General features: G+C 34.8%; 1 protein-coding gene across 10 annotated transcripts in view; it reads left to right on the plus strand.

The window, feature by feature from the left end:
• Positions 1–16,237, plus strand: part of KANSL1L (KAT8 regulatory NSL complex subunit 1 like) — a 145,743-nt gene that overhangs the window by 45,346 nt on the left and 84,160 nt on the right. The window lies entirely within an intron of this gene.

Raw genomic sequence — 16,237 nt, forward strand, 5'->3', positions numbered from 1 at the left:
TCAAATTCATTTCCCGTTTAGGTTATTATAGAGTATTAAGTAGAGTTCCCTGTGCTATACAGTAGGTCCTTGTTGGTTATATATTTTAAATATAGCAGTGTGTACATGTCATTCCCAAACTCCCAATCTATTCCTCCCCCTCCCCCTTCCCCCCTGGTAACCATAAGTTTGCTCTCTAAGTCTGTTTCTGTTTTGTAAATAGGTTTATTTGTATCTTTTTTTTTTTTTTTTTTAGATTCCTCATATAAGCGATATCATAGGATATTTGTCTTTCTCTGTCTGACTCACTTCACTTAGTATGGTAATCTCCAAGTCCATCCATGTTGCTGCAAATGGCATTATTTCATTCTTTTTAATGGCTGAGTAATATTCCATCATATATATGTTCCACATCTTTATCCATTGCTCTGTTGGTGGACATTTTGGTTGCTTCCATGTCTTGACCATTGTAAACAGTGCTGCAATGAACACTGGGGTGCATGTGTACTTTTGGATTATGGTTTTCTCCAGATATATGCCCAGGAGTGCGATTGCTGGATCATATAGTAGTTCTATTTTTAGTTTTTTAAGAAACCTCCATGCTGTTCCGTGAAGTTTATGTTTGTTCTTATTGCCATTTTGTTGTTTTGGATTTGTTTTTGTAGGTGTTTTTCCTTCCCTTCAACTTTTTTTCTCTTCTCTTGTGATTTAATGACTGACTTCAGTGTTGTGTTTGGATTCGTTTTTCTTTTTTCTGAGTGTATCTATTGTAGATTTTCAGTTTGCAATTCCCATGAGATTTTGATATAGCAATCTGTATATAAACAAGATTGTTTTAACTTGCTGGTCTTTTAATTTCAAATGCATTTCCAATATCCTGCATTTGTGCTCTCCTCTTACAGTTGCTGGTTTTGATTTGTGTGCAGGTAATTTCCCACCTTTACTGTATGTTTGCCTTTATCAGTGAGCTTTTCCATTCGTAATTTTCTTGTTCCTAGTTGCAGCCTTTTCTTTTCCACTTAGAGAAATTCCTTGAGCATTTGTTGCAAAGCTGATCTGGTGGTGCTGAATTCTCTTAGCTTTTGCTTATCTGTAAAGTTTTTGATTTCTCCACTGAATCTGAATGAGAGCCTTGCTGGGTAGATTATTCTTGGTTGTAGGTTCTTCCCTTCATCACTTTAAATATATCATTCTACTCCCTTCTGGCCTGCAGAGTTTCTGCTGAGAAATCAGCTGATAACCTTATGGGAGTTTCCTTGTAAGTTATTTGTTGCTTTTCCCTTGTTGCTTTTAATATTTTTTCTTTGTCTTTAATTTTTGTCAGTTTGATTATTATGTGTATCAGCATTTTCCTCCTTGGGACTCTCTGTGCTTCCTGGACTTGGGTGACGCTTTCCTTTCCCATGTTAGGGAAGTCCTCTTTTCTTTTCACTCTTTTTTTCTTTATTCTGTTCTGCAGCTGTGATTTCCACCATTCTGTCTTCCAGTTCACTTATCTGCTCTTCCATCTCAGTTATTCTGCTATTGATTCCTTCTAGTATATTTTTCATGTCATTTATTGTATTGTTCATCTCTGTTTGTTTGTTCTTTAGTTCTTCTAGGTCTTTGTTAAACATTTCTTGTATCTTCTCGATCTTTGCCTCCATCCTTTTTCCAAGATCCTGGATCGTCTTCATTATCATTATTCTGGACTTTTTTTCCAGAAGGTTGCTTATCTCCACTTCATTCAGTTGTTTTCTCTGGGGTTTTATGTTGTTCCTTCATCTGAGACATAATCCTCTGCCGTCTCATTTTGTGTAACTTTCTGTGATTGCGATTTCCATTCTTCAGGCTGCAGGTTTGTAGTTCTTGCTTCTGCTGCCTGCCCCCTGGTGGATGAGGCTGTCTAAGAAGCTCTCCTGATGGGAGAGACTGGTAGCTGCCCACTGGTGGGTGGAGCTGGGTCTTGTCCCTCTGGTGGGCAGGGCTGTGTCAGGGGCTGTGTTTATTGGGCAGCTGTTTACCCAGGAAAACTTTAAACATCCTGTCTGCTGATGGGTGGAGCTGTGTTCCCCTCCTGTTGGTTGTTTGGTCTGAGGCATCCCAGAACTGGAGATTCCAGGCTGTTGGGTGGGTCCTGGTCTTGGTGAGAAAATTGTGGCCTCCAGAAGGGCTCGTGCCAGTGAGTACTCCCCAAAACTGCTGCCGCCAGCATCCTTATCACTGCAGTGAGCCACAGCTGCCCCCCACCTCTGCAGGAGACCCTCCAATACTAGCAGGTAAGTCTGGCCCAGTCTCTTATGAAGTCACTGCTTTTTTCCCCTGGGTCCTAGTGTGCTTGAGGCCCTGTGTGCACCCTCCAAGAGTAGTTTCTGTTTCCCCCAGTCCTGTGGCATTTCTATGATCAAACCCTGCTGGCATTCAAAGCCAGATTCTCTGGGGGATCCTCCTCCCATTGCCAGACCGCTAGGCTGGGGAGCTAGATGTGGGGCTCAGAACTTTCACTCCTGTGGGAGAACTTCAGTGGTATAATTATTTTCCTATTTGTGGGTAGCCCACCTGGTGTGTATGGGATTTGATTTTATCATGATTGCTCCCCTCCTACTGTCTCCTTGTGCCTTCTTCTTTGTCTTTGGGTGTAGGGTATCTTTTTTGATAGGTTCCAGCATTTTTTTGTCAGTGGTTGTTCAGCAGTTAATTGTGATTTTGGTGTTTCCATAAGAAGGGGTGAGCTCAGATTGTTCTACTCAGCCATCTTGTCTTCTCCTCCTCCCTGACTCCAACATATATTGATAGGTACTATTTTTATGAATATTTATTGGTCCATAGGTATTTATCTGTATCTATAAATAAAATTTGTTTTTCATGCTTTTAAAGTCTATATAAGTTATATTTATACTACAAACTCTTTTGCAACTTGCTTGTTTTTGCTCAGCATAATTTTTATACATATTTATACTTCCTGTATGACATTTAATTGTACGAATGGAATGGAATTTTATAAATACAATGTATGTTTATCTCTTCTCCTATTTTCTATTAATAGACATGTACATTGTTTCAGTCTTTATGCCAGTAAAAACAATACATCAGTGACTGTCTTTCATGTGTTTTTTGGTGAACCTATGGAGAGCTTTTCTTGGGTATATGCCTAAAAGTGGAAATACTTGATCTTAGGCATGGCTGTATATGCTTTCCTATACCACTTATGTGATTGGGTAATCAATATTCCCACTGGCAGTGCGTGAGAGCTCCTGGTTTTCCACATCCTTGTGAACTTTTTGAATTTTTTGGTCTCTTAACTTTTGCAGTGTAATAAGAGTGAAATATTATTACTGTTTTAATTTAATTGTTCCCAAATATAATGAGATTGGGCCTCAGTGTAATTGACCATCAAATTTTGTTGTTTTATTTTTTAGATTGCACATATAAGTGATATCAAACAGTATTTGTCTTTCTCTGTGTGACTTATTTCACTTAGTCTAACATCCTCCAAGTCCATCCGTGTTTTTGCAAGTGGCAAAATTTTATTCTGTTTTATGGATAAGTAGTATTCCATTGTGTGTTTGTGTATGTATGTGTGTGTGTGTGTATCTCACATCTTCTTTATCCATTCATCTGTTGATGGACACTTAGTTTGCTTCCATTCTTGGCAATTGTAAACAATGCTGCTATGAACATTGGGGTGTATGTATCTTTTTGAATTAATTTTTTTTTCAGATATATATGCAGGAGTGGAATTCCTGGGTCATATGGTAGTTCTATTTTTAGTTTTTTGAGAAACCTTCATAATGTTTTCTACAGTGCCTGCACCAAAAATACGTACATATACATTCCCACCAAAAATGTACAAGGGTTCCCTTTTCTCCACATCCTTGCCAACATTTATTATTTGTGTTCTTTTTTTTTTTTTTTTTTTTTTTGCAGTACGCGGGCCTCTCACTGTTGTGGCCTCTCCCACTGCGGAGCACAGGCTCCGGACGTGCAGGCTCAGTGGCCATGGCTTATGGGCCCAGCCGCTCCACGGCATGTGGGATCTTCCCAGACTGGGGCACGAACCCGCGTCTCTTGCATCGGCAGGCAGACTCTAAACCACTGCGCCACCAGGGAAGCCCTATTTGTGTTCTTTTTGATGATGGCCATTCAGACAGGTGTGAGGTGATATCTCATTGTGGTTTTAATTTACATTCTCTGATGATTAAATGTGTTGAACATTTCTTCATGTGCCTATTGGCCACATGTAAGTCTTCTTTGGAAAATTTTCTCTTTAGGTCTTCTGCCCATTTTTTGATTGGGTTGTTTGGGGTTTTTTGCTGTTAAGTTGTATGAGCTGTTTATAAATTTTGGATATTAACCCCTTACTGGTCATATCATTTGCAAATATTTTCTCCCATTCAGTCGGTTGTCTTTTCATTTTGTTAATGGTTTCCTTTGCTGTACAAAAGACTGTAAGTTTAATTAGGTCCTATTTGTTTATTTTTGCTTTTATTTCCTTTGCTTTTGGAGACAGATCCAAAAAAATATTGCTACAATTTATTTCAAAGGGTGTTTTGCCTATGTTTTCTTCTAGGAGTTTTATGGTTTCCAGTCTTACATTTAAGTCTTTAATCCATTTTGAGTTTATTTTTGTATATGATGTTAGAGAATTTTCTAATATCATTCTTTTACATGTAGCTGTCTAGTTTTCCCAGTACCACTTACTAAAGAGCCTGTCTTTTCTCCACCATATATTTTTGCCTCCTTTTTTATAGATTAATTGACCATAACTGCATGTATTTATTTGTGGGCTCTCTATTCTATTCCATTGATCTATGTGTCTATTTTTGTGCCAGTACCATACTGTTTTGATTACTGTAGCTTTGTAGTATAGTCTGAAGTGAGGGAGTGTCATTAATCTAGCTCTGTTACTCTTTTTCAAGATTGTTTTGGCTATTTGGGGTCTTTTTTATTTCCATACAAATTTTAAAAGTTTTCATTCTAGTTCTGTGAAAAATGCCCTTGGTATTGTATTTCGATAGGGATTGCATTGAATCTGTAGATTGTCCTGGATAGTATGGTCATTTTAACAATATTAATGCTTCTTCTTTTCTTTTCTTTCTTTTTTTTTTTTTTTTGGCTGCACTGCATGGCATGCAGGATCTTAGTTCCCTGACCAGGGATTGAACCTGTGTCGCCTGCAGTGGGAGTGCAGATTCTTAATCTTAACCACTGGACTGCCAGAGAAGTCCCAAAATATTAATTCTTCTAATCCATAAACACCATATATCTTTCCATCTGTTTGTATTGTCTTCAGTTTCTTTCATCAGCATCTTATACTTTTCCAAGTACACCTCTTTTAACTCCTTAGGTAAATATATTCCTAGGTATTTTATTCTTTTTGATGTGATTGTAATTGGGATTGTTTCCTTGATTTCTTTTTCTGCTAGTTTGTTGTTAGTCTATAGAAATGGAACAGATTTCTGTATATTAATTTTGTATCCTGCAACTTTACTGAATTCATTGATGAGCTCTGGTAGTTTTTTCATGGTATCTATAGGATTTTCTTAGTATCATGTCAACTGCAAACAGTGATAGTTTTACGCTTTCTTTCCAGTTTGGATTCCTTTTATTTCTTTTTCTTTCCTGCTTGCTATGGCTAGGACTTCCATACCATGCTGAATAAAAGTGGCAAGAGTGGGTGTCTTTGTCTTGCTCCTGATCTTAGAGGAAATGCTTTCAGCTTTTTACCACTGAGTGTGATGGGTTTGTCATATATGGCCTTTATTATGTTCAGGTATGTTCCCTCTATGCCCACTTTCTAGAGAGTATCATAAATGGATGTTGAATTTTGTTAAAAGCTTCTTCTGCATCTATTGAGATGACATTTGGTTTTTATTCTTCAATTTGTTATTGTGGTGTATCACATTGATTGATTTGCATATGTTGAAAGTCCTTGCAAAAATCTTGAGAAAAATCACACTTGATCATGGTATATGATCCTTTTAATGTATCCTTGGAGTTGGTTTCCTAATATTTTGTTGAGGATTTTGGTATCTATGTTCATTAGTGATATTGGCCTGTAATTTTCTTTTTTGTGTGATATCTTTGTCTGGTTTTGGTATCAGGGTGATGCTGGCCTTGTAGAAAGAGTTTAAAAGTGTTCCTTTCTCTACAATTTTTTGGAATTGTTTGAGAAGAATAGATGTTAACTCTTTTGTAAATGTTTGGTTGAATTCAGCTGTAAAGCCATCTGGTCTTGGACTTTTGCTTGTTGGGCACTTTTTTCTTTTCTTTTTAATTACTGATTCAGTATCATTACTGGTTATTGGTCTGTTCATATTTTCTGTTTCTTCCTGGTTCAGTTTTGGGAGATTGTACCTTTCTAAGAAGTTTTTTCATTTCTTCTAGGTTGTCCACTATATTTGTATATAGTTGTTTATTGTAGTCTCTTACAATTGTTTGTGTTTATGTACTCTTGGTTGTAACTTCTCCTTTTTCATTTCTGATTTTCCTGATTTGGGCCCTCTTTTTTTCTTGCTGAGTATGGTTAACAGTTTATCAATTTTATCTTTTCAAATAACCATCTCTTAGTTTCATTGATCTTTTCTATTTTTGTTTTTGTATATATTTCATTTATGTCTGCCCTGCTCTTTGTGATTTCTTTCCTTCTACTAAGTTTAGGTTTTCTTTATTCTTTTCTTAGCTCTTTCAGGTGTGAGGTTAGGTAGTTTATTGGAAATTTTTCTTGTTTCATTAGGTAAGCTTGTATAGCTATGAACTTGTCTCTTAGAACTGCTTTTGCTGCATCCCTTAGATTTTAGATCATTGTATTTTTATTTTCATTTGTCTCCAGGTATTTTTTGATTTCTTCAGTGATCCAGTGGTTGTTTAGTATCCTATTGTTTAGCTTCCATGTGTTTGTGTGTTTTTTTCTTGTAGTTGATTTCTAGTCTTATTGCATTGTGGTTGGGAAAGATGCTTCGTATGATTTCAATTTTGTTAAATTTACCACGGCTTGTTTTGTGGCCTAGCATGTTATCTATCCTGGAGAATGTTCCATGTGCACTTGAAAATAGTGTGTATTCTGTTGCTTTTGGATGGAATGTTCTGTCTGTCTATCTATCTATCTATCTATCTATCTATCTATATTAAGTTTCTCTGGTCTAATATGTCATTTAAGGCTAGTGTTTCCTTATTGATTTTCTGTCTTGATGATTCGTCCACTTATATAAGTGGGATGTTAAAGTGTCCTACTATTATTGTGTTACTGTTGAGGTCTCCCTTTATGTTTGTTAGTATTTGCTTTATGTATTTAGTGCTACTATTTTGGGTGCATATATATTTATAATTGTTATATCTTCTTCTTGGATTGATCCCTTGATCATTATGTAATGTCCTTCTTTGTCTCTTGTAACAGTCTTTATTTTAAAGTCGACTTTGTCTGATATAAGTATTCCTACCCCAGCTTTTTTTGATGTCCAGTTGTATAGAATAATTTTTTCTATGCCCTCACTTTCAGTATGTGTGTGTCTTTAGATCTGAAGTGAGTGTCTTTTAGACAGCATATATACAGGTCTTCTTTTTGTATCCATTCAGCCACTCTGTGTCTTTTAGTTGGCCTTATAACTCTTATTTTCAGCTCATATTTAAGTATTACTTTGAGTGCATAGCATGTATTTAATTCTCTCATTGTTCTGTTTTTAATATGTTTTAATTTCCAATGTGATTACCTTTTTAACCTGAGTTATTTAATAATACATCTTTATGTTCCTGAACTCATGAATCTTTTTTTTTTTTTTTTTGGTATTTTGTCATTTAAGTGCATTGTAATCTGTGAACTGATTACCTTGTATGGATTTCATTCTTCATGACAAACTACTAATCAAATTTTGTAAATGCTCAATGTGTCGTAGAAATAATGTATATTCTTTATTTGTTGATTATAGAATTCTCTATTAAACTGGTTGACTTTGTTGTATACATCTGCTATATCTTCATATATCTAGATCTTTCAATTCTAATATATATATATTTGATATATATTTATTAATATTTGTCATCATTTTGAATTTTTCAGTTTCTCCTAGTAATTCTGTCAGTTTTTGCTTCTTACACTTTGAAATACTAATGCTATTTGGTAGATACAATTTTTTTTTTTCTTCCAGATGTTTGTTTTATAAGGTACATTTAGCTAGGTTTTTTTTTTTTTTTTTTTTTTTTTTGCGGTACGCAGGCCTCTCATTGTTGTGGCCTCTCCCTTTGCGGAGCACAGGCTCCAGACACACAGGCTCAGTGACCATGGCTCATAGGCCTAGCCGCTCCATCGTATGTGGGATCCTCCCGGACCAGGGCATGAACCCGTTTCCCCTGCATTGGCAGGCAGACTCTCAACCACTGCGCCACCAGGGAAGCCCTAGCTAGGTTTTTAAAATCCACTCTGAGTAGTTTTAATTTTCATTTTCTTTTATTTTCCTCTCTTTGTGTTTTGTTTTTCACTTGTCTTTCGTTGGATTGATGGAACTTGCTTTATTCCTTTCTTCTCTCTCTGCTCTTCTGAAAGCTATACATTATAGTCTTATTCTTTGTCATTACTCCTAGTTTGTAACATACTTCCTTAAGAGCAAATAATTCTAACAATGACTAAAAGTACTCAGTACTTTTATATGCTTTTTTCCTTAAGATATGGATCTTAATGCTATTTAACTATGCATTATATATATCTGCTTCAATCTAGTTACTTATTTTACAGTCAGTAATTAATTACATTTCTAACAGACTTCATTAAAATATGCTCACTGTTTTTTTGTATTCTGTATATAAAATTAGGTTACAGAGTAAGCTTCTGTAACAACATAACTCACAAATATAATGGCTTTATAAAGATACATAATGCTTCAAAAATAAAGAGTGAGTACATGCTGGTAGAGCACCTTGGTTGAACAGGGTCATTCAGGGACTCAGGTTCCTTCTGTCTTGCTTCTTTGACATACTCTCAGGTATGTTGACTGCACTGTTGGACAGGGTTGTAGTCTTCTCATTTGTGCTCTCGGGAAGTGCGAAGAGAAGTGTGGTATAGTTTGTCTTTAAGTTGGATGTGACTTGGAAGTTGCACTACTTTGTTTCACACTCCGTTAGCCCAGACTTAGCCACATGAGTATAACATGAGTACTCTCCATGTGTAGGAGTGAAAGCTGAGTAATACTGTCTTTCACTGAGAAGTTGTATGCGTAGCTAAAACTGCGGTAGGGTTGGAGTCTTGAAAAGAAGAGGAAAATGGGTACTGGAAGAGTATGCAGTATCTGCTACTTTGTCTTTTCTCTCTTGGTTTGCTTCTTGCTGAAGTAAATTCGTTAGTACTTTTTGATATTAATCTCTGAACATTTAAACTCTCTTTGTATTTGTATGTCTCAAAATACTTTTATACTACCCTCACTCTTCAATGATATTTTAGGTTGATAGAGAATTCTGATTTGATAGTTATTTTCCCTTAGGCCTTTAAAGATAGTATTTCATTGTTTTCTTTATAATGATGAGCAGTTTACTATCAATGTAATTGTTTTTCCTATGTAAGTACTCTGTCCTTTCTAGCTGGTAACTTAAAATTTTTCTTGTTTATTTGATTTTCTACATTTTTTAAACTAACATGTGTTTAATTATGGATTTATCTTTCTTTATCTTGTTTTCAGAGTACACCTTTTTAACTGTACAATTTGCTGAATTTTGAGAAATATATAGTTGTGTAAACATCACCGTGATCTCCCCCTCTTAATTATTGAACTGCTGTTTTCCAGGAAAGGACAAAAAGTGCTTATTTTATAGGGAATTTGACAAAAATAAGCTAACTTTCTCGCACATTGATTTGCAAGTTCTGTCAGATGTTCATGTTGAGATGGCCTGATAGAGTTAGAAATATGAGATTTGGAGAAGGCAGGTTTATAAGAAGATGTAGATGTAGAAATGGCAATTAAAGCTATGCTATTATATTATAGCAATTTTTAAAATAAAATTTATTCATCTCTCTTTCCTTCCTTATTTTCTACCTTTCCTCCTTCTTTCCTTCATTCTTTCCCTTCTTTCCTTTCACACACAGTTATTAGGTGCCTAATATGTGCTTAGGGTATACAGTGATGAATAAATCAACAGAGTTCTTATATTTTTAGGGTTTAGTCTAATGGGGGAAAAATTGAGCAAATGATTACAGAAATAAACACTGTTTTATTTCCCAGCAGGGGAAATTTAACATGGAATTTTCCTAGCTTAAGCATATATTGTTTCCTCCAAATTATAGGCTGTTTACTTGGAACTTGAAGTATATTTTCCCATAGAAGTAACAATATAAAGAGTCTTATGCAATCCCATAAGTCCTATTTAATCTAAATATTGCTAAATATCTCTTTCTATCTTTTTTTGACTATTAATGCAATTTTTTATTGAAGTATAGTTGATTTTAGTATTGTGTTAGTTTCAGGTGTACAGCATAGTGATTTAGTATTTTTGCAGATTATATTCCATTACAGGTTATTACAAGATATTGGGTATAATTCCCTGTGTTATATAGTAAATCCTTGTTGCTTATCTATTTTATGTATAGTAGTTTGTATCTACTAATCCTATACCCCGAATCTGTCCCTCCCCACACCCTCTTCCCTGTGGTAACCATAGGTTTGTTTTCTATGTCTGTGAGTCTGTTTCTGTTTTGTATATACATTCATTTGTATTATTTTTTAGATTCTACATATAAGGGTTATCATATATATTTGTTTTTGACTTCACTAAGCATAATATTCTCTAGATTCATCTACATTTTTGCAAATGGCAATATTTCATTCTTTTTTATGGCTGAGTAGTATTCCATTGTGTATATATACATACATATATGTATATATACACTGCCTCTTCTTTATTCAATCGTTTGTTGATGGGCTCTTGGGTTGCATCCATGTCTTGGCTATTGTAAATAATGCTTCTATGAACATTGGTGTGCATGTATCTTTTAAAATTAGTGGTTTTGCTTTTTATGGATATATACCCAGGAGTGTGATTGTTGGATCATATGGTAACTCTATTTTTAGTCTTTTAAGGAACCTCCATGCTGTTTTCCACAGTGGCTGCACCAATTTAGATTCCCACCAACAGTGTACCAGGGCTCCCTTTTTTCCACATTCTCTCCAACATTTATTTGTTATTTATAGGCTTTTTGATGGTAACCATTCTGACAGGTGTGAGGTCATATTTCATTGTGGTTTTGATTTTCATTTCTCTAATAATTAGTGATGTTGAGCATCTTTTCATGTGCCTGTTAGCAATCTTTATGTCTTCTTTGGGAAAATGTCTATTCAAGTCTTCTGCCAATTTTTTGATTGGATTATTTGTTTGATATTGAGCTTTATGAGCTGTGTGTGTGTGTGTGTGTGTGTATATTTATACACACATATATATATATTTTATTCAATATAGTTGATTTATAATGTGTTAGTTTCAGGTGTACAGCAAAGTGATTCAGTTATACATACATATATATCTAGTTTTTTCAGATTCTTTTTCTTTATAGGTTATTACAAAATATTCAGTATAGTTCCCTGTGCTATACAGTAGGTCCTTGTTGGTTATCTATTTTATATATAGTAATATGTATATGTTAATCCTAAACTCTTAATTTATCCATCCCCCTCTTTCACCTTTGGTAACCATAAGTTTGTTTTCTATGTCTGCGGGTCTGTTTCTGTTTTGTATATAAGTTCATTTGTATCATTTTAATGAATGATAATGAAAAAATGCCATTTGCAACAACATGGATGAACCTGGAGATTCTCATACTAAGTGAAGTAAGCCAAATATCATATGATATCACTTATATGTGGAATCTAAAAACAAAAAAACTTCTACCTTTGTTTTTGTGAGACACTGTATTCTACATGGTGAAACTGTGGACATAATGGAGATAATATTATAAGGTTGATAGTGACTGGTCTGAAACGAAATAGCAGAGAAGGGAGGGAATTAGAGTCCTCAAACCATGTAGTTAGCCTAACCCCACCTAGGGTCTGCACATCCATAAAGATTAGTGAATTTTAAATTCTGTCTATCATGAGTTTATATTCTGGTAGGGGAGATAGAGCATGTAAATATCGTTGATTACAATATAATACAATATGTGGAATGATATGTGTTTTTAATAAGATATAGATGTGGCATAGAGAGAATATTTCACTCTGTCATTAGGGGTTTGCAGGTCAGAGAATACATCAGTAAAGAGGTGATGCCTCAGTATGACTTCGGAGGATAAATAGTAGTTTGCTTAATGAACTTATGGAACTGGAAAAGGGATTCCTTAAATTTTGAAGGCATACAACATGATCTGTTTTAGGAATGACAAATTAGTATGTATTCAAAGGAGCAGAAACTTTGAGCTGTGCAGGGATGGGAGAGGAAGCTAGGAAGTCATGAATATTGTTTAATGCTTTGTAAAATTTTGTGGTGATGTCTGTAGGAAGGTGGATAGAAGCATAGATATAGAACCTTAGGCTTACCCATTCTGTCTGTTGGATTTGAGGCAACTGTGTTCAGGAATAGTTTCCTGATGGAAGTTTCCTATTCAGTTACTCTTTCTCCTTTTTAACTGTCTTCACCTGGGCCTTAAGTTGTAGTGATCTCCCAATCTTCTCAAGATCACCAGATAGTTTTCTTTGATGATTTTCTTTGAAAGATGTCACAAGTGTTTTTATAGCCAGTAGAGTTCTAAGAACAAATCAAGTTTAAAGCAATTTGGAAATTTCCAAGAAAGTGGGTTCCTAGTTGAAATGATAACTAAGTTTTATATTTGAATCTAGGCAGTCTGGTTCATTTTGCTTTGACTTGAGAAGGGGTATTTTAATATTCTCTGTGTTCTAAGCAATGCTTTATACTTGTTTAAACATTTTTTGAAGTTTGATTATATGTTTATATAATATCTATTTGTAATAAATTATTTTAAGGAAATAAATCTTTCCAGCAATAATTTATGTAGCCTTACATTTTTTCTTTGTTCTGGCTAGATGTGATTCTGGCCCTTTGTTCCCTTAAGAGTCATATTATGTTTATTTTATGGAAGATATCATTATAATTATGCTATCAACATACAATATTTCTTTACTTTGATACCTTCTGCTTACCTTTCTTAGAAATTAATCAAGATGTTTAATTGCTTATTTATGTGCAGTTTAGTTGAGTTATTATTGTATTGAATAGGGGAAACAACACTTTTTTGCTCTAATACCTTCTTGAATTATTGTAATTAAAAAATTGAGAAGAGTGGCTTAATGCATTTTAAGTGAAACAGAACTTTTTATTTAATGTATCTTGAAAGGAAAAAAGAAACCTTTCCTCTCAGTTAAATTAGAGATAAAGAAAGGGGAAAGAAATTGAGATGCTCTTTTATAAATAGTCTTTTTAAATAAGTGCTACTTTTGTGTCTCTGGTCGGAAAACATACAGTGTTTTAGTAGTGTAAAATAAGGGACAAATGACCTAAAATGTGTCATTTGCCCCTTCTTTGACACACTCCAGGTAGTCTAAATTTTGCTTAAATTCTTAGAAGAAAGCAGGTATTAGCAACATCCCTTCCTTGTTCTTGCAACAGCTTTGTCAACACACTACAACTGCCATATTTCTCTTTTTCTCTGCTCCAGCTTTTACTGAGACAACAGCTTCTTCTCACTTTCAGAAAAAAATTTATAATAGTTTTTCTTAGTTGGAGAGGCTGGCTATCCTATATTAAATGATTTCCCCTTTAGATTTCTTTTGTTATCCTATAATAGGGTCTTCCACATCTTAAATTGTACATTTTGTTTGTTTTAAAGTTTTCATTTAAGTTTTTGCTTAAAATTAGTTTTGATGACTTTATATAAATAATAAATATGTTGCTGATGAAAGCGTGCACCTCAGATGAGACTTGAACCCATTGGCCGGGACTCAAACCCAGCCAGAGCCCAGACTGGGACTGGAACCCACGGGCTGGGACTCGAACCCAGCCAGAACCCAGATTAGGACTTGAACCCATGGGCTGGGACTCGAACCCAGCCAGAACCCAGATTAGGACTTGAACCCATGGGCTGGGACTCAAACCTGGCCAGAACCCAGATTGGGGCTTGAATCCACGATCTTTTGATTGAGAGCACACTTGGTCTCAGGACTTAGTGAACCTCAGGTTCTTGATATCTCATTGCAGAAAGAATTCAGTGAGAGACAAAGTGATAGATAAGAAGTGGATTTATTTAGAGAGAAACACACTCCACAGACAGAGTGTGGGCCATCTCAGAAGGCAAGAGTCCCCAAAATACAGCGTGGTTAGTTTTTATGGGCTGGGTAATTTCATAGGCTAATGAGTGGGTGGATTATTCCAACTATTTCAGGGAAGGGGCGAAGATTTCCAGGAATAGGGCCACTGTCCACTTTTTGACCTTTTATGGTTGGCCTCAAAACTGTCATGGCGCTGGTGGGTGTGTCATTTATCATGCTAATGTATTAAAAAGAGCTGTGATGAGGCTCAAGGTCCACTGGAAGTCGAGTATTCTACCATCTTGGACCTAGCTTGTTTCAACCAGTTTTTGTCATGTCCTATGGCTATGTCATTCTTTTAAAGGTTGTGCCCTTCCCCCTTACCTCCTGTTTCACTGAGGCAATTGTTTATTTTTTCACACTATGTCATCTCTATGAGGACCCTGGGAGTGGAGGTGGAGACCTCTCTAGTGTTATTATTGGGAATAGTTGTCTTCTCTGAGCAGCTGATTTGTTTTCATCTTCATCTATGCTAAGGTTTTCACTTGTTTCAGTTAACACAACTCATCCTTCTAAAAAAAATTTATGTCTTTGTTATTTACCTTATTTTATCTATCATTAGACTACTTTCCTGATCTTTTAAAGAATTCAGATTAATTTAGTTATAATTAACAAACAAAACTGTAAAATATTCATCACGGTGACCCAACACATGTATATTCTTTTCCTGATTTTTAAGAAGAGGAATTATTTCTGCAGTGTCTCCAGAGGATTTAATCTTCTTCCCTTTGTTCTCTATTCTCGGTTATGGCAGAGAAAAATCATGGGCCATTCTTACATTGTGAGAGTTTTGTCCAGGGCAACAGTTTAAGAGAACAAAATAGGTTATGAAGTTGACTATGAGTGTCTCCCCTGTTGAATCTTTAAAATATTATTCTTCAATGAATTAACTATAGCAGGCCTCCTACTTATAAAAAGGTAGTATTCTTATACTACCTTTTTGAAATTCAGAATCAATTTTTGCATAGAAACAATATTGTAAGTAGGGATTATGAAATCAGGGTAATTCACAGAAGCCTGGCCCATAATATAAACTGTAATCAAACCAAATAGAATTATAATTAATTTAATATAGTAAAAACTTATATTCTTTTGTATGTAGATACTTGTGAAAAACCTACTATAGACTTGTACAAATTTGGGGTAGACATTTCAGATACTTTCAAGAGCTTTTGGATTGATGATACTGTCTGTCAAGTCTAATTTAATTTTTAAAATATCAAGTGAAACAGAAACTTCTTTTAAATATATTCTTCAGATTTCTTGACAGCTGTATTTGTGCATTCTATGAAAACAGTCATTGAGTTGGGATCAACAGTTGGGTCCTTTTATCTTTGTAAAAGTTAGTAGCGCTGTTACAAGTATAGGTAAAAAAGAAAATGTTACTTTTACCAAGCATCATTTGTAATATATTACTGTAAATAATAAAATGTATGTTTAATACAATATCTGAATATGTTAATTCTAAAGTGATATATTCTCTAAATTATAGTGTAAACTAAGACTACTTATATATAACATATAATCTATAGGTGGTTTCCATCCTATGTAAAGTACTTATACATGATATAAGCTAGCCCACAGCAATTATTTAATTTGTCCCATCTTGAAATACTCTATGCTTATATTAATGTTTTAGTCTATTTTTCATTCCAAGAATATAATATTTTAGCCACATTAGGCATTTAATACCTTTCCAACTAGCCTGTAGGAACTTATTGACATTTTGCCCCCCAAAAAGTATGTATGTATGTATGTGTATATATATATATATATATATATATATATATATATATATATACACACATATATTTAATAATAATATGTATTATTCTTTGCAGGGGGAAGTGTAGTAAAAGGGGTAGGAAGGGAAGAAATTTTATGACGAGAACTGTGAAACCATTAAGATCATATCTGTGTAATCCTTTTCCCCCTTTCTCTCCTGTCTTCATTACTTCTGAGGGATTAAGGGTGAGGACAGTTGG

Source organism: Pseudorca crassidens, chromosome 6 (assembly GCF_039906515.1).
Source record: "Pseudorca crassidens isolate mPseCra1 chromosome 6, mPseCra1.hap1, whole genome shotgun sequence".
NCBI lineage: Eukaryota > Metazoa > Chordata > Mammalia > Artiodactyla > Delphinidae > Pseudorca > Pseudorca crassidens.